Source organism: Accipiter gentilis, chromosome 8 (genome assembly GCF_929443795.1).
Source record: "Accipiter gentilis chromosome 8, bAccGen1.1, whole genome shotgun sequence".
NCBI lineage: Eukaryota > Metazoa > Chordata > Aves > Accipitriformes > Accipitridae > Astur > Astur gentilis.
Window position 1 is genome coordinate 17,889,305 of NC_064887.1, and position 19,041 is coordinate 17,908,345.

At 40.5% G+C, this 19,041-nt stretch overlaps 1 long non-coding RNA gene across 1 annotated transcript in view; it reads right to left on the reverse strand.

Moving 5' to 3' along the window:
• Nucleotides 1-18,146, reverse strand: part of LOC126042290 (uncharacterized) — a 177,654-nt gene extending 159,508 nt beyond the window's left edge. The window contains exon 1 of the long non-coding RNA XR_007507104.1: nucleotides 18,090-18,146. This is a non-coding gene — a long non-coding RNA (uncharacterized LOC126042290). The remainder of the gene's footprint in view (nucleotides 1-18,089) is intronic.
• Nucleotides 18,147-19,041: the final 895 nt, after the last annotated feature.

Sequence of the window (19,041 nt, forward strand, 5' to 3'; positions counted from 1 at the left end):
AAGAGAAGCCACCTCACACCAACACCAGTAAAAGTGGTCTCCTTTAACTCAGATCATTTCAGTGCCTCGCGGTTCATGGCAATGCCATTTCCCAGCAAGCAGTACTGGCAGGGGCACACACACAGACTATAGCCAGTGCTTCACCACTGCAGGACACGTGGCCTCAGAGACACAGGACGTGCAACAGGACACACACAGACCAGTGACCTGCACTCAGCTCCTTCACATCTCAGCTGGGAACTATAAACACAGGACCATTATTTGTTCATCTTCATCAACCTACTCTTTAACTCAATTTCTTTCCTTTACCAACAGCTGACATCAAACAGTTAATTCTGCAAAGAGCAAATGAAATGGTTTCAGTACTTTCATTTAAGTAAGGTGCTTTTTTAAGTGAATCCAATCTGATTCAGATTTTCTTTTCTTTTGTCAGTTTGGCTGCCATGCTGCAAAATCAATTTTCTACAGAATCCTAGTTTACATTAAGAGTTAGCGGGGTAACAACTGTGGTCACTCTTGCTATACTGTCCACACCTTAATAAGAAGTCCTTTTGATCTGTTAATGATTTCTCTTCTTTCCCCTTATTCTTACTAAGGACAAGTTCAAAAATTTGACATTTAGTGAAGAAAAATATACACTGCATCCACTAGCTACACTCAGTAAGCAAACAGATGTAGATGGGTTGTTTAGCTCCCTCTCCAGAAAGCCATTAGGTATCTTGAAGGTATTGTTGAAACATATATAATATTTTTAGAGACATGTTGTCTCACATCCAGAACCATTAGCACATTTTATTTGACATATGTCAAGTAAAAGATTAACAGGGGAAAGAAGTTGGGTGGGTTTTCCCCCCAAAGATGACCATGAAATATTAAAGATTGCTAGAATCCATTTGATTACAAATCTCTTTTGACTCTTTGTGCATCTGAAAAAATGGATTCTTCTATATTATCGTTCTGTTTACCAAAATACAACCTGCTGTATACTAATGGAAAAGCACATGGATGCCTGCTTCTATACCTCACTTAGTAGGATTTTCTTCCCCTCACAGAAACAAATCTACTTACAAGGTAATTGTTGCAAAACACTTTCAAATTACTGTCAGGAAAACAACCTCAACTCTTAATGCCAAATCACTGGCACAGTCAATGAGTGCAGTGGAGTTCAATCTAGATACTGGAATGGCTAACACTATGAGACATAACACTTTCTTGCAAAAACGTCATTTCATTACTAACCAAGTGAAAAAGGAATGTGGGTGCTTGAGGACACTTACTGCATACTAATTTTGTGTGTGTGTGCATACATATCCAGCACTTACCTGCAAGTTCACATATGCATTGACAGAGAAGGATACTCTACTATATAGGGCACTGAGGTAGTCCCTGCTAGTGATATTCCCTTTATGTTTATGTACTTGTAAAAATGGTCCAAGATACAAATAGTTCAGAGTGACAAACTAAAAAGCGAAAAAAAGATTAAACACACTAAGAGACAGTACACTTAAAACACCACTTATTAGTATTAACAGTTATGGTGCGAGAATGACAGAAAGCTGACCTTGGTTAGTGTTTTTAAGCCACAGAAACAAAGTGGGTTTCCTATAGACACTATAAAAAACTGCACTGCGGAAGCATTTATGGGGTACGACTTTCAAAGTGCACAGTGAGGTTTTATAGCTATCTCAGACCTAGTGGGCTAAATCCCAAACTACTGAAATCAACACAGTTCCCCTTACACTAGTAGTACTACTACACCAATTTACATCACCCGAGGATCTAGCCCAGGAAGTGTAATGGGACTCTTGTGGCCTCAGCTTTCACAGAACAATCTGATACTATATAACATAATCTGACAAACCTGAGAAATTCGGAATTAAGACTTCTGCTCTCTCCATATTTCACTCAGTTGTGTTTAAGTGCATTGCTGCAGAGGCCTTGATATTACACAGTCAGTGCACAAAACAGAGCCACAAGAATTTTCTCCTTGCTTGGAAAAAGATCCTATTGACTCCAACAGGACTCAGACTAATTTCAGTGAGATCTTATTTAAGCAAAGAGTGGGTTTGGGCTAGGCTGACTGACCACTGTGTTATTAAAATGTAAAAGGCTTTTCATAGTTTGATTCCAAACGATACCTCCTTGTGTGCTGTGGCCCTGGTGTGAGTGACAAGCTTTGTTTAGTTGGGGTCCCAAATGACAACATTTAGACCTGGATGGCAACTTCCTCTTACACTGTAAAAGATGACCCAGAACTTAAGAACCAGAATGTTATTCTTGGCTGACCAAGATCAAATAGAGGGATACTCTACAAATAGAAGTAATTTTGGAAGAATCTAAATATTCAAGCACATTTTCTCAGCTGGTACAAAACCAACATTGCTGCTTTTACTTCAGTGGGCCTAAAAAACTCACTTGAGTTGAAGGACTGACCCTTAAATATCTACAACCTCTGCTAAATGACTTCGCATCAGTAACATGAAGTACTAGGCTCTGGCTGAAATTTCATGAAAGACGGATTAAAGGCCATCACTGGACAGACACCATAGGGCAAAAACATATTTCAGAAAAGAAAATTTCATGTTTCAAGTTAGAGTTCTTTTCACAATGAAAGGTGACCTTTGATATCATCTTTGCCTTGCTCTTTGTATCTAAAATCTTTTTGCTTTCAGCACAACTCAAACACAGATGAGCACTGTCTTCATCCTTTCTTTAACATGCCTCTTTCAATATTCCAGACTCAACCATCATTTACCCCAGCAGTCCCCTACTGTGCATCTGTCCCTCAAATCTTAAATACCTGTCCTCCCAATCTGTTCTGAGGCCGAGTCCAAATGAGTTTTGTGCATGTAAATTCTATTATCTACATGCATAAATGACAGAATCTGCTGCCTATGCATGCAAATGCTAGCTACATAGACCAACCAATGTGCCACTGTGTATTAAGGGGCAAAGGTTTTTTGTACACAAAGAGAAGTCTATTAAGTGTACCTTTGAAACTGTGGCGCTAAAATTATGTGCAAGAAAAAGAAGCACTCCTGCCTGAAAAGACTAGGAATTTCCGACAAGTATAATTTTCATGTAGCTTAAATCTCTGGATAACCTTCAGAGGTTGAGTTACCCTTGCTTTCAGCTCTTCAGGATTCACCTGGCCTTTGGTAATGCTAGAGCATATGTGCAATCTGTCCAGTTAAAGTGTTCAGAGAAAGAAACATCATCCCACTAATATAGATTATCCACAGCATCTGAAATATTTCAGGTCATAAAAACATACAAGGAAGTTTAACAATTTATTCACCAGAAAGACACTGTAAGAGATAACAGGTAACTCGAAAAGTCAGATTACATTTCTGTTTTGGGGTTGTTTTTATTTTTGGCTAAGGCATGTTTTCTTTTAAATACTGCAAATGTCAACACTTTTATTCTTATTCACCCCCAAACAGGTAAAATTAGATGATAGACCCCTTTTATTTCTTCTTTTTTAAAGGCAGGAACATTCATTCCAGGACTGAGGACTTCTAACGCACTATGTTTCAGTCTGAGGCCAACTTACCAACTATTACAATCCCCTCCTGAAGAGGTCTGAAAATGGAAAATATTTATTTACCCTTCATTAAGAAAGCACACAGTTCATCCTCCACATTTTTTATATCTGTATACAAAGTCAGGGTTTGGGCTATATCAACTCAGTTCTGTCGCCTGGCTGTAACTAAGAACTGAATTCAGTTCAGTGTACGTGTATGTTATCCACACATTTATATACACCATTATATAGACTCCAGTTATCACTCAGTGTGTGAATCAGTCCCTCAGCAGTTGATGATTTATGCAGCTTGCTAGAAGAGAAGTAGGCCATGCCAGCCTTGAAAGCACTTTAGCTTAGTTGTTTTTACTCACGAAGGACATGTTGTCCTGTAATTATTCTGTCATTTCTTAAAAGGTGAAAATCCTTAACAGGTTCATGCTTTTTGTGCTGCTATGTGTATGTGTGAGTTTATGTCTGAGCACGTCTCAACAAGTAGGAATCATCATTCCAAATTACTTCACAAGGAGCTACATAGAACTGGACATCTTAAAATGTGTTAAATATCCTCAGAGTTTACATGGACAGTTTCAGGGTGAGCAGGGGTGGAGCAGGATAAGCGGGAGTCAAGGAAATCATTAATATGTTCCAATTACTGCCCCGATTCACAAAATACACAACTGCATAAAAGTGTCACTTTCTGTTTTGATCCTGTCGGTAATTTAGTCTAATGTTGTGTTGTGTTTTCTTGTATCATTTAATAGGGGCAGTATCAGCAAAATGTGCAACTTTAAACAATTATGCAAATTTTAAAGTAATGTGTTCAGAGAAAAACTGAAAGGAGATTCTGACATTAATCAGAGACTGCAGGCTCTGCTTGCAAGAGTTCTGTAAAATATGGGCTAACCTTAGTGTTAGTGGCTGAAAGGCAAAGTTTCTCTGCTGCCTCAAATTAACTGCAGTTTTAGCTTATTTGAAAAAACCCAAGAATATTAAATTCCCTTTTCTACACAAAAATCTGCCATTCAGCTTAAAGGAATAGCACTAAGACATATAAAGCCTCCCCTTTCTTAGATATGTCAGAATATTTGGAGAATTTTAATAAACTTCTAGAATGATCTATAAATCACATGAATTATGGGAGCTCTGCAATAGATTTTCCTTAACAAGTCCTGCTGTGCCTAACTAATGCTTATCTCATATATTAGCTATATGCAGCTAATAAGGTGTGTAAACACAGAATACTGAACTGGTTTCAATGAAAAAATAGGTCAGCCTGGACCACAAATGAAAACAAAGGGGAATCTGGATCCTTTGGATACTTCAAAAGAGTAAAAGGAAGTTCTGGCTAGTTTGGGGTTTCTTTTAACTAGAGATGGGAGAGAAAACGAGCCTGGGATCAGGATCCTCTAGGCTTCAGATTCAAATTTTACATCTCTCTTTCTTGGAAACTACTTGTGTGATACTCTGGCCTTACTGTTAACCAGGGAAAGAAGCATAAACAGGCTGAAGAAAAGCCATGTTCAGCATGATCATGAAAAGGAAATGCCATCTCTCTCATAAGAAAGAATGATCTTGAAAGACATCTATCCTGCTCTCCCAACTGCTGGGGTTCAGGCAATATCCAAACTCTTAAGATTATTATCCAAACTGCTCTCTGAACCCCTGTTTCCCCACTGTCAGCTGTAATACATGACAACGGCAGTTTACAAGTGAGCGTTAAGTTATTCACTCTAAATTTCCCAGCTTTAGTTGGTTTAAGTAAGACCCTTAATGTCACTTAAACATAGTGTTTTCGTGTTATATTTTAATTTTGAAAGGATTATCAAGAAAATCTACCCTTTCCGTTAACTTTCTTTGAAAAACGATTAAGAGTTTTAGAAAGGATCTCCAAATATCCTCACCCTGCCTGATAAGTTATCCAGAACGAAACACGTAATACAGATGAAATTCTGAAAAAATGCAGAGGTGAAACATAAAGTTCTCAATCTGAAACTACAAATACCAGTGTGTTACTTGGGAATGCAATGCAACATGGTTAAACACTGTAAATGATACTGAAATTTTCTTTGTGTTGGTATTTGGCTGTGTATAGCTTTATTGATAAAAACAGCAATTTATTTTTCTTTTTATGAGGTTAACAATTACATACCACGCAAAAGAATTTGACTGCTATTAGCTGACTACAGCACTTGCAAGGAAAAAATCCTGCTGTCTTACACAAATGTTACCAGTAAGTAATATTCCATCTAAAAAAGACTTTGGAGAACTGTTAATAAAATAAGTATTTTTTAGCTACTCCTTCCTGAAATACCACATTAGCAATCTTGGGCTGCAACTAATTTTCCTGATATTACATGTGGAAGTCACTGTGAAAACTAGACAGCGATAGGATGCAACAAATACATCACTCATAAATATGGTTCCTCAAACATAAAAATCTGGCAAAGCTCAAAGAGCAGAGCAGGAGGTAAGACAGCTTTCATATGCTGCTGCCTTTAATGCTCTTAATGTACATTGGATAATTATGTACCTCATTTCTTCCAAAGTGAGTAAGATATTTTCTTTTCAATCTATTTGTGGAGTATGCTGCTATATGTCTGTCTTTATTTAGTATAGTATTCTCCGGTCTAAAGCAAGCGGTTCTAAATTAAATAAACTGGCATACCTATTGCACAAAGCAAGCGACTGCATTCCAGTGAAGCCTCTTTGAAAGCTATGTCAAATCTCTGCTGTCTCAGGGAGGAAAGTACCTCATTCCCTTTGCATTAGTCACCCTGCTAGAGATTAATCCTAAATGAGCTTTTTTCTACAGGCTTGGCTGGCACACCCAGGATTTGCATTACATACCTGTGATTTCTCAATATTTAGCCCAAAATGTGTTCATTCAAATGCAGATAGATATCAACTTTCCAGAAACCATTAACTATAGCATTACTGTAACAGCTTACAGAGCCTAGAGTGAGGCCAGACACAGGGTGCTTCCTCAGCTTTGGTAAGAAGCCATCACGCAACTAAGTATTGTAAAATCAACATGGGCCAACACTCATAAGAATGCCAGTGTAAATGACACATCTCAAAAAAGGTCAGTGTATTAAAGAACAACAGTACTCTCTTTTTCTTTATTTCATTATCCTCATTATCTCCCAATTTCACTGATTTTTGGCAGAGTGGGCACCTATTTGATGTGACTAGATTGTTTGCAGACCCTGCAATAGAATTTCAAGCTTCCTCCCAGCTGTACCCTGCCTTCATTAGGCAAACAACCATCCCTTGGCCTTTTTCACCCACCAACACAAGAAAAGACTAACAAAATTGCAGTTCACATAGAAACCAGGAGTCCTACAACTTTGATCACTCTTAAGTTATCTTACTCTACAAATACCACGCCTAAGCAATTTTTGTTGAGGGAACAACACTAAACTGTAATCAATATCTACAGTACCATCAAACCATCACACAAAAAGATCCATCATGCAAAAAAAATGTTTGCATGCAACTTGGCTCAGTCCTTCTGAGAATAAAATACCTACTATTAGATGCATGGGCTAAATCAAGAAGCCTGGCCCCTTCTAGACCAAAGGGCTGGAGAACAATTTTCAGATCTGAAGAATTTTAAAAGAAGAAAGAAACAAGCTCTTTCCCAGTTAAATGAGGGTACCACCAGCTTGGTTACTGCAGCCAATCTAAATTGCTGCAGCACCCCATGTAGTGAAGCTGTGTCTTTAAAGTAGTCAAGGACCAAACTGCTTACAGTTGCAGAGTTAAAAAACGCCACTCGAGCTTTCCTCAGAAACAAAATAGAAGTCAGCACAGCTCACAGTCTAATATATTCCACAAAGGACACAATGTGAAACCAGACAGTTTTACCGAGCTGTTCATAGTCCCAAGCACTCTCCAGCTATAGTCCGGCCATGGCAGGATAAGAACACAATATACAGCTCAGTCTCTATTAACGATGAAGTAGCACAGTTGTGCTTCATCATGACAGACCACAGTCACAATGATCATTCACTGTCACTCTCTAGAGATTGGTCTAGCAGTCTATATTCTTATTTCTACCTCCCTTAAGGTTTTCTAAGGTACATACCATCCTAGGAGCTAAGGGCTAGCTAAATGAAGTATTTCAAGTTGTACATTGGTACACCTAACTTTTGGACATCCAGCCATTGAAGTGGTGCACAACAAAATTTGTGTTCATGCCTAAGTTTCCTAACCAAAGAATGAGAACTTTAGGTAGTGCTGGCAGTAACAGCTGGGCACAGCTCTCAGAAGGAGCCACCAGAACTAGCCAAGAAGAGTTTAAAGCCAACATAGGTGCAATTTGCTCAGGCATCTGAATAGACAAAGAAAAAGGTGTCTCTAGCTATTCTGGCGTTATGCCACAGAATTGTCTTTATCACAGTCTTTCAATGAAAACAGCAGGCCTAATCTTTTTTTTAAATCAAGTTTTATGGTAGTGCCCTTTCTTTTTAAATCTAACATCCCAGTGGTTTAAGCACTGGCAAGACAGTGGAAGACTGGGTTTGAAATATTCCTGCAGGTGCCCAAATCGGTATCTCCTGCTCATGTTTCCCAATCACTAAGCCATCAGGCAGCCAGCACAGGGACCACTCACCACCTTTACCGACAGTCCAACCTCATCAGCAGGTCTGTGAGATTCATGAATGTTGTGAGTAGTTTCAGGGCCTGGTGACCTCAACCAGGGCAGAAATTTGCAGAAAAATGAAGCCTAAAATCCTTAGACTTTTCCAGTCTCTGGGTACCTAAGACACTGTATGAAAACTGAAATGTGCTGTTTCATTGCTGGCTACCTATCATGATCTCTTCACGGAGGACAGCTAAACCGATTCTGCCAGCTCCATGAAGCAGGAATTCCCTTTCTCCTGCTTCCTGTGGGCAGGCTCTGACAGAGACACTGCCAGCTGTCTCTGTTCACACAGGCCTCACTGTGAAAAAGCCAAACAACAACATGACTTTCATGCTGCACCATTTAGCTTTGGCTGAAACTGTAATCGTGTCTGTGGTTTTCCTGTTTGGGTGCCTAATTTAACTGGCTGAGCCCACTCCTTCAAGAGTGGAAGGGACTCTGAGGGTATAAGGAATTAGCGTGTTTCTGCCAGAGACATTCCACTAGGATCCCATGTTTGTTTAACATGTACAAACAGCTAAAATAAAATATTTGTTGGCCTCAGTAATAAACAGAATATAAAATAGTGTGAAATTAAGCAAGACCAGCTGGGCTCCAGGAGAACTGAAAGGAACAGTTAACTTACACTACACAACGATATGGAATGCAGACGCACTAAGATGGACTGCTATTGATGTGTGGTTTTGATGCACTTTATATACAAAGTGCTGATTAGATCTAGCTACCAAAATTATGCCCTTTCATATCCATATGTCAGTAATAAACAAAATTTAGAGGAACAAAACTTAGGATGCTTTCTACTGTTTTAAATCAGCTGCTTTGCAAGCCAAGTTTGCAGTGTTGCATCATATGCTGTAGAAGTGTGAAGTTATCACGGCAGTGATAACTGATTCCATTCTTCCACAGAAAAAAAAAAAAAAGAGGAAAAAAAAACCCAAAAAAAGAAAATTAAGAATTCTTCTGCTATAAGGCAGAATTTGTCCAGCCCTCAGGGACCTGTGAGAATTTCAGGATATACATCTATATAGATTCTCTGTAGGAGCATTTGGGCCTCCGTATATGTATTTACACATATTGAAACCACAAAGCAAGCAAGTGCTTAAACGGAGTTTTTTGGGGAACTTGGAAAAGTTGTTCCCTACTAACACAGGACAGGATGGAGGGTCTCCTTCTGCCAGGATTTTTCCTCCTCAATTTGGGAAGCAGAGTCAGGGACTCTATTATATGGAGGACACTATTTTATTTTGTAGAATTAATGCAATTTTGAACAATGAATACAAACTGAAATGTGACTTAAGTTGGAATTCCTGTAAAGGATGCTCTGTTACGCTGCCCAGACCACTCTTGTGTCTTTCTCTGGCTACTCACTGTGCTCCAAACCTTTCCCACCTACCTTCCCCTGGGGTTATACATGTGGCATTGTGGCTAACTGCCCTTCCAGCAGACTCCTCCTGGCAGCTGGACATTTTGGATCTTTCCCAGTTTGTTACAAAGAATGTATCAGATGCACTTATGCTTCTGATACCTCTTTTAAGAAAAAGAAGCTGAAAGAGGAAATAAAGTCCAGCCCTTGGAGAAGCTGCATGGGGAAATAAATGTTAGTCAGGGTTAAAGCACTGATGAAATAAAAAGTCTGGAAGAACAGATTAAGAAGTCTGTCAGACGAATTACTCCTTTTATCTCATTTCATTGGCAGCTGGGCTGTTTTGATCTTTCACTTGCTATTAAAAAGGATATACTGGGAGTAGTAAACACTCAGGATCTACTTCTTCCTCCCCAATGTGAACTCATTGTTGAATTGCCAAACCAACAGAATGGATTTTCTATCAGTCACAGTGTAGGTACCTACTTCTTGCCACCTAAGGGCAAGTTTCCTCTTATCATCCCATAATGAAGCTTAAGCCCCAAGACACAGCTTCCTGCAGAAGATCATGCCTGTATAGTTCAATGCCACTATACCTCCGAAGGCACAGGGACATCAGGTAGGTCATAGAACAGCAGCTTTAATTTTAGTCTGGCGATCATTTAAAAACACCACTTCCATCCATTGCTTATTGTCCCACAGCTCTTCCATCATAAAACAAAAGATCAAAGTGGCTCACTTGCCAGATAAGCCAACTTGAGAGGGAAAGCAACTGACTCAGAATCAAAAGGAAAAGAGTAAAGAATTTCATAGCAGTACCTGCCACAATGGCAGAAGAGCCCACAACAGCATCACCAGTCAAAAATATCTGAACCATTAGTTAAAATCTGGATGAGAAATGACTGACACTTGTATGTCTCTTCCCACCTTCTGCTATTTATCTAGAAACAGTTTGAGTGAAAGCAAAACAAACTGTTTTTTGGTCTCACATAAAATTTACAAATGTTCACTATCATCCCAGGAAAACAATTTTGGGACTGTATGGCCAGCCTAAAACCTCCTTCTTCTGCGGATGCAGCCCCAGACTGCAGTCTCCAGAATTGTGCTTAATGAACACACGGAGGCATGCTCTAGCAGCCAATAATGTATGCCCTATCAGGTCTTATTGCTTAAAGAGCAGGTAATGCTCCAGAATACAAAGCTGCATATATTGCCATTGTAAAGGTTTGAATATGATCTAGTAATAGAGATTGGTCACATACTCATGGTAGAGTGGATAAATCACTACATAAATCATTCATTTGTATGGTACGCTACAGTTACAGTAATAATACTGTACATATGGCGAGGGCCCCAACTGGGAAAAAAATATTCTTCAGCACCTTGCACAGTCATTCAAGAGCTCTGTTTTAACTACTTCTATCAATTATTAAAGCTGCACACTGCTTAAGTACACCAGCTTTCCACCTTCAGGAACCTGCCTTCAACTCCTTCTTTCCACCCTGCTGCCTGGAACTTATATTTTCAGCATTAGTCAGCATCATCCAGCAGGAGTTTTTAGGAAGTCTGCTTTTAAAGGGGCTCCAGAAGTACGGCTGGGGATTCAAATGCTTCATCTAGAGGCTAGAAAGTTAAATAAGGTAGCAAAGACAAGGGCTGACTGTGAAGAAATGCAAAAGGATTTTATGAGACAAATTGCTGGGTGACAAAATGATCAATGAAATTTAATGTAAGTAAACATAAAGTGACACACACTGGAATCAACAATTCTAACTTTACATATAAAATGATGGGCTCCAAGCTCATTACTACGTCAAGAGGAAGATCTGGAATAGCCGGACAAGTAATACGGATAATATAACAGATAATGAAAACCTCAGCTCAAAGAACAGAGTTGTCAGAAAATAACAGCAAATTAAACGTTAGGAATCACTGTGAAAGAGAGAACATGATTGTATTAGTGCATAAATCCATGGAGCCCTTTTATCTGGTTCTGATCCCACTTCTAAGCTGGATTTAATGGAAATAGAAAAGGTTGGGAGAAGAGTGGCAAGGATACTAAAAGCTGCAAAATGACTGGACAGGAAACACCCAAATATACCGGGATCCTCCAGTACGGAAGACATGCCACAGGGAGGATATGACAGACACCTATTAAATCATAAGTGGTGTGGCAAGGGTAAATGGGGATCTATTCACTGCTTCTTCTGACATGAGAGCTGAGAAGCATCAAACAGAACCAGCAGATACCACATTAAAAACAATGTAATGTGGAGTCAAGCTGTGGAACACCTTGAAGAAGGATGTCACTATGGATGCAAAAGTTTGCACAAGTTCAGTAAGTGACTGGATTCTTGGAGGAAAAACGTATTAAGGTCTACCAAGTAGAAAAAAAACCTCTTCTGGCTCAGCAAGGCCAGGACAGCCTGTTTGTGTTTGGAAGAGTACTCCAGAAAGGAATATCTACATTCTTCAACTATTGACCACACCTGGGACAAGGATATGGGGCTAGATCAGCTTTTGGGTCTAATATGGCTCATCTTATGCCCTTCCTCAATCATCTGCCCTTCACAGTGGACCAAATACATTGTGTTCACCAATCCTCCTCCACTCACAGCTCTGTTAACTGAAAAGGCCACTATCCTCAGCAACTTGTCATTGCCTCATTCCCAGGGGTTATCTCAAATCTGTTAGCTAAGACTGTTTGTTTATGCCCTCACCTGTTTTAGTGAAAATGAACCCTACTTACAATGACAGTATTATTTAAATCAATTAAGATAGTCCAGTTCACTTTTTGAGGCATACAGTTTAAGGATTCTCATATGAGAGGTTACCATACTGAATTAGGGAGGCAACAAGCATCTGGAAAGGCAGGACAGACTACAGGCCTGTCTTTCTTTTCCATGCTCCTTCTTCTAGAAATGAGAACTATCAAATAGCTCTGGCTCAGGAACTCACTGTCTGTGAATAAAGATGGTTGACATTTTTTCAGATTGTTGGGGTTTTTTTTGTTCCTGTTTGGTTTCATTTTCAGTGTTTCTTTGTCAGACCCTGTATTGGTTTTGTGTGGCAAGGTTTTGGTAGTGGGGGGGGTTACAGGGGTGGCTTCTGTAAGAAGCTGCTGGAAGCTTCCCCTGTGTTCGAGAGAGAGCGAGCCCATACCAGCCGGCTCTAAGACGGACCCGCTGCCGGCCAAGGCCGAGCCAATCAGTGATAGTGGTAACACCTCTGTGATAACATTTTTAAGAAGGAAAAAAAGTTGGGATGGAGAGAAACAGCCGCCGGAGTGAGGAGTGAGAACATGTAAGAGAAACAAGCCTGCGGACACCAAGGTCAGTAAAGAAGGAGGGGGAGGAGATGCTCCAGGTGCCAGAGCAAAGACTCCCCTGCAGCCCGTGGTGAAGACCCTGGTGAGGCAGGCTGTCCCCCTGCAGTCCAGGGAGGTCCACGGTGGAGCAGTTCTCCACCTGCAGCCCATGGAGGACCCCATGCCGGAGCAGGTGGGTTCCCAAAGGAGGCTGTGACCCTGTGGGAACCCCGCGCTGGAGCAGGTTCCTGGCAGGACCTGCGGATCTGTGGAGAGAGGAGCCCACGGAGCAGGTTTTCTGGCAGGACTTGTGACACCGTGGGGGACTCGCGCTGGAGCAGTGTGCTCCTGAAGGACTGCACGCCGTGGAAAGGACCCATGCTGGAGCAGTTCGTGAAGAACTGCAGCCCGTGGGAAGGACCCACATTGGAGGAGTTCGTGGAGGACTGTCCCCTGTGGGTGGGACTCCACACTGGAGCAGGGGAAGAGTGTGATGAGCCCTCGCCCTCAGGAGGTGAAACGGCAGAAAATAACGTGTGATGACCATAAACCCCATCCCTGTCCCCCTGTGCCATTGGGGTGCTTGGTAGTGAAATCCGGGAGTGAAGTTGTACCCGGGAAGAAGGGAGGGGTGGTGGGAAGGTGTTCTGAGATTTCGTTTTATTTCTCATTACCTTGCTCTGGTTGATTTGTAATAAATTGAGTTAATTTTCCCAAATTGAGTCTGTTTTGCCCGTGACGGTAATTGGTGAATGATCTCTCCTGTCCTTATCTCAACCCGCAAGCTTTTTTTGTTATATTTTTCCCTCCCCCACCCAGCTGAGGATGGGGGAGTGATAGAACGGCTTTGGTGGGCACCTGGTGTTCAGCCAGGGTCAAACCATCACAGACCCTTTTTCTCCACAGGAGGTTCAGTTCTGCAAAAAAACCCTAAACAAGATCCCCACATTTAGCATGAGATATCTGCCAGTCAGTGGCTCATTTAAATACTTATCCAAAGGGTTATAAAAAATGGTTATGTCTTAAAGAGTGAACTTTCCAATAATATTTTTAATCTCATTGTTTTTTCAAAAAAAGAAGCTGCTCTATATGCTTCAAAATGAACAATTTGAAGTTAAGAATTTTCATTGAAATGATACTCATTTTCAGCCAACTCAGTGCAAGTGAGGAGACACCCTGAACTGACTGCAAAATTGTTGTCTGTATTTCTTATCTTTTTAAGATGTGAATACTGCTATGAATGAAATATTAGAAGTAGATGATGATACTTCCTGTATTTATTTTGACATTATTTATTTGTAATCATTATAAACATAGGCAAGATTTTTTCAGAAACCTCCTTCTGTAGTTTTGTGTTTAACTATCTGCATTAAGTTGCAACAAACCTCACCTAGACTAATCAGAAAACCATGTTTCCCATTCAGAGTTCAGCAAAGCAACCAGCACCTTAGAGACTGTCTGCCTCTATGGAAGGAAGCAGCATGGCACTCAACAAACATCCTTGGGGAAAAAGTGAAAAAAGAAAACTATGTGATTTCCTTTACACCCTACTTAATCAATCCACACGCTACAGTCCAACTAGCATCAATAAGAAACTAAGAATGAAGATCAGGGCTGTGTGCTAATGATCAAAACTGAAAATGTATCCCAGTTCATTACAGATTTTCACTGTTCCTGTTTTCAGAGTTGATAATATGTTTCCATAAGCAGGCAGATTATTGAATCCCAAACTTCCTGGTGAGAGCTGGGACATTATCGATGAACTTGTTTTTGAAGAGAACTGTCCACAGTCAGTAGATGAAAAGAAGAATCTTCACCCCACTAACTGCTCATGATACAAGGTAAAAAGTGCTCCTCAGGAGACAGGACTTTGCAAAAACACTGAAGTGTCCATTTTAATCTTGATGAAATCACAAACAAGGAAGAAGAAGGCCAGCTATATGCAAAGGTATCATATCCCACACATCTTTGTTGCACTAAAAGAGAGAACAAGCACTTTAATGAAACAGGAAAAAACCAGAAAATTTTAATATTTTTCTCTGCATTTGGTACATATATGAGATTGTTCTTTTTTCAGGGTCTGCATCTGAAAAATCAGGAACACCTTCCAGCACAAAAAAAGAAAAAAAAAAAAAAAAAAAAAGACTTTTTGACAGAAGTACTGTTCAGAGTGGTTCATTTAAAAGTGCTGAATTCACATTCAGAGCCTGAAATCTAGGAACCACCAGCTGGGCTGGGATTAAAAGTTACATGGATGGAGTGAGTTTTTGAGTTGTGATGCATTAAGCAGAGAAGGCAATTGCTTTTCTCACCTATTCCACAAGGGAAGGAGGAAGGGAAACATTTAAGAATTAAGAAAAGAAGACTTAGTATTATTGGGTTACAGTATCTTGCACCGCTAGAAGCTGAATCAGAGTTTGCATTAAAAAAGAACCTCAAAAATTTAAGTAAATCTTTTACAGTGAGTCATTTCAAGATGGAGCTGGAAGAAAGACAAAATAAATAAGATAAAACTGTGCATATTAAATTAGTTTTAAAAGATTCTGTTTATGTACTGGAAGTTCACTCATAATAAGAGGGGCAAGAAAAGGTCCTTGTTCCTGCCAAGTATCAGCATTACTGCCAAAGGAAGGAGGAGAGAATACATGTAGCAGGTATATGAGGGAATATCTATAGGTCATATATAACAAGCATGGAGAAAGCCTACAATGGAAGGCATTACATAGTCACAAACTCCTGTACACTGCTTAAGGAATGAAAAGGGTCACAGACCTCTTCTATTTTAGTTTAGGAATGATGAAAAAAATGCTCTCAGCTATCCACACCCAGGTAGAGAGATGCCTGGTAGACAGTGTTCTCCCTAAGTTCCATGTAGTACCACTAGCCTATGCAACATACATTAATTTAATCCACATTGCATAATGTGATACTTAAAGTGAGCTCAACCAGATCAAGGGGTGGCAAAACAGGTATATGCATTCCTAGGAGTCACAGTCAAGCATATGTAGCTTATGGTCAGCAGCTGTAGTTGCAGACAGCATGCAGGAAGGCAAGTAACATGGTGGCTATTCATGGGTGTAAGTGGCAAAAGAAATGTGTGCAAGTTAGTATCCCAAGAATAGAAATGGATTTTAGGATCAGGCAGAATTATTAGCAAAATAGCTAACAGGAGGGTGTAAAATAAAGCAGGCCTGATATGCTTTAACTCAGTCTTCACCTTTCTCATCACAGACAGACACAAATGGGCATCCTTCCTCCCGGAGCCAAAGACAGCAGTGGGCTGCTCTCATTCAGGAGTAAATTACTCACTTTCTTAGTCTGATTTACACTAGTCTGCCTCTTACAGTCACAGGCAAATTACAGCAACTTGCATCTTACAGGTATTTACAACCATGAAGCACTTGAGTTGGGTCAGAGAAATGTGATGAAAAGAGGAAGAGCTAGAGAAAGCTCAAACAAAAGATCAAAAGGGGCCTGTCAATGCAATAAGGGTATCAGTAAAAACTCTAATTTCTTCATTGTATTACTAAAAGTGGTATTGCTATCATAAACAAATTAATATTTTTAATTTTGTTTGCTTAGCACTACCTATGACCTCCATTTACTTTTGTTGTTTCTCTCAGTTTGAACAACAAAAAGCAATAAAGCAAGTTTCACTTTTGCTTCCAGCCAGTTTCACTTTCAGAAAAGACTATTTATTTGTTAAAAAAACCACAGGTTGATTTCATTGGAATCAAAAGCTGCACTCATTTCTGACAGCCTCTGATTCAATAAAAGCTTTTATAGAACACATAGGTCTACATTAAATTACGTTGACAGAGTTTTGATAACAAATATTCAATTGATTTACAGAGAGATTAACTTGGTCCAAATTGTCAGCACAGCTATTGGTTTAAATTGCAAATTACAGAATCACAGAATAGTTGAGGCTGGAAGGTACCTCTGGAGACTGCCCAGTCCAAACCCCTGCTCAAAGTAGGGTCAGCAAAACCACGTTGCTCAAGGCCGTGTCCAGTCCAGTTTTGAATACCTCCACAGGACAGAGACTCCACAACCTTTCTGGGCAATCTGTTCCAGTGTTCAATGACCCTTACAATTAAAAATGTTTTTTCTTATGTTTAAGTGGAATTTACTGTATTTCAGTTTGTACCCATTGCCATTTGTCCTTTGACTGGATGCTTCTGAGAAGAGTTTGGCTCTGTATTTTTCACTACCAACATCAGCAGTGGCCCACATTTTCCCTGGCCTTCCTTGTGTTGCCGATGTACCTGCAGGAGCCTTTCTTGTCACCCTTTACCAGGTCCAATTCCCCAAGGGCTTTGGCTTTCCTCACTCCATCCCTGCACGCCCAGGCAGTGTCCCTGAAGTCTTCCTGCGTGACCACTTCCACCTCTTGTATGCTTCCTTGCTTCCTTTTTATTTAACAGAAATTTAATGTAACAGAAAGCTATGCCAGCTATCTGTTTTCTGATTTTGTGTGGATAGTCTCCTTAATGCAATTGCTTTTCTAGTCCGGTGCAATGGTGATATCAAAGTCCTGTTTATATGCTTTAAAAACTTTTACATTAAAGAAAAAAAAGTGGATAACAATCTCTACAAAGGCACAGTATTGTGGCTTGTTTTTACAGTGTCCCCCCTAGTAATCTGCTGTACACCACTAGCTCCAAGAGCAGGAGGTGGACTACAGTGTTGTACTTCCCATCAAGTCATGGTTTGTGAACTGAACAAAGACTGATCAGTGAGGAACTGCACTGTGTAGCCTGTAAAATCTTCATAAAATAAATTAATGAACAAATAAATATCCCCCGATGGACAAGCCAGATAGCAAATACCCCACAAGTTCCTCCCCAGTCCTATTCCCACAGGTAGGATGAGGAGCAGACACCTAACTGGACTCCCACGAACACAGCTGCCCAAAGACCTTGGGCCCATTTCTTCTTTGCTCTTGAACCTTTTGCAGCTGTGAAGAGCAAATAAAATGTGAAAATACAAGCCAGTTCTTAGGTGTTTTAGACCCAGTGTAACACCTCCAGAGACCAGGATACCAGCACTGCTTCTGCTCCCCTCAGTAAGCCCCTTGCAAGTGCTGAGGTTCAGTAACCACCGCCATTTTGAGAGCTGTGTAATCCTCCCCACAGTCTCTTTCCCTGACATTTACAGCATGGCTTGCACAGTTTTAGTTCAATAAAAATATCAAGAAGCACTTTAAATTATTTTTTCAGAGAAAGCTACACCTTTAGCTCACCTTTTCTCTCATAAGTTCCTCAGGTTTCTCTGTGCAACACCAGTTTCCTCCGCTTTGGACTGAGGCCTTGAGCTGCCAGCGCAGCGGTCTGTGGAAGGACAATTTTGTACACTTGTAGATGGAGCACAACTGCCTGTCTCAACCTGTGAAATTGTGTCTAGAGGACAGCCACTGCTTAAGAAAAATGCTACTGACACTTCACAGACTCAAAAGGACCCACTGTCACTTGGCAGAGTGTTGCCCACCACTTCCCCTTCAGTGGGGCAGCTCTGCCACTGCCCCACAGCCAACGCCTGCAGCCTGCAGCCAGCAACAGCCCCTGGGTGCAGGGCACCCCTTCGGGAGAGGGATCAAGCTATACTCTAGGGCAAGAGAAGAGTAGTGGGATCATAAGGAATCTAAGCAGTATCTCACAATGTTTTTAAATCTGGACTGCTACTGTCTGCTGGTTTGAACACACAGTGACTGGGCACTATAGCACCAGCTTTTCATCATAAAATAGGATTAGGTAACAGCAGATTAATTTAACAGAAGGTTGGTCGGTACATAATTTTATAATGTTGGTTGAAATAGGTGTATCCTCTGCTTTGGTTGTTTTTTCCTGGCTCTGTTTTCCTCAGCTCACCAATGCTGATAACAGCAAGAGCAGTGATCAGACTTTGACCACCGAGGTTGCTCCGTCTCACATGAAAATTCTCCTTAGTGCTGTAATCCCCTCACTCTCTGCACAGGAAATATTTAGGAGTGAAGAGACCCAGCTTTATGTTGACTCCCCAGTAACTCATCTGTCTCTGTAGCACTACAGGTACTACTGGTGTCCATCAAAAAATAAACAACCGCAGTCAAATGTTTAATAATATATTGTTTTCCAAAAGGGTGGTTCATGTCACTTCACCGCTGTCTGTAAGGATCCTCATTACCACTGTATCAGAAGGGCAAGAGGTTTTCCTGC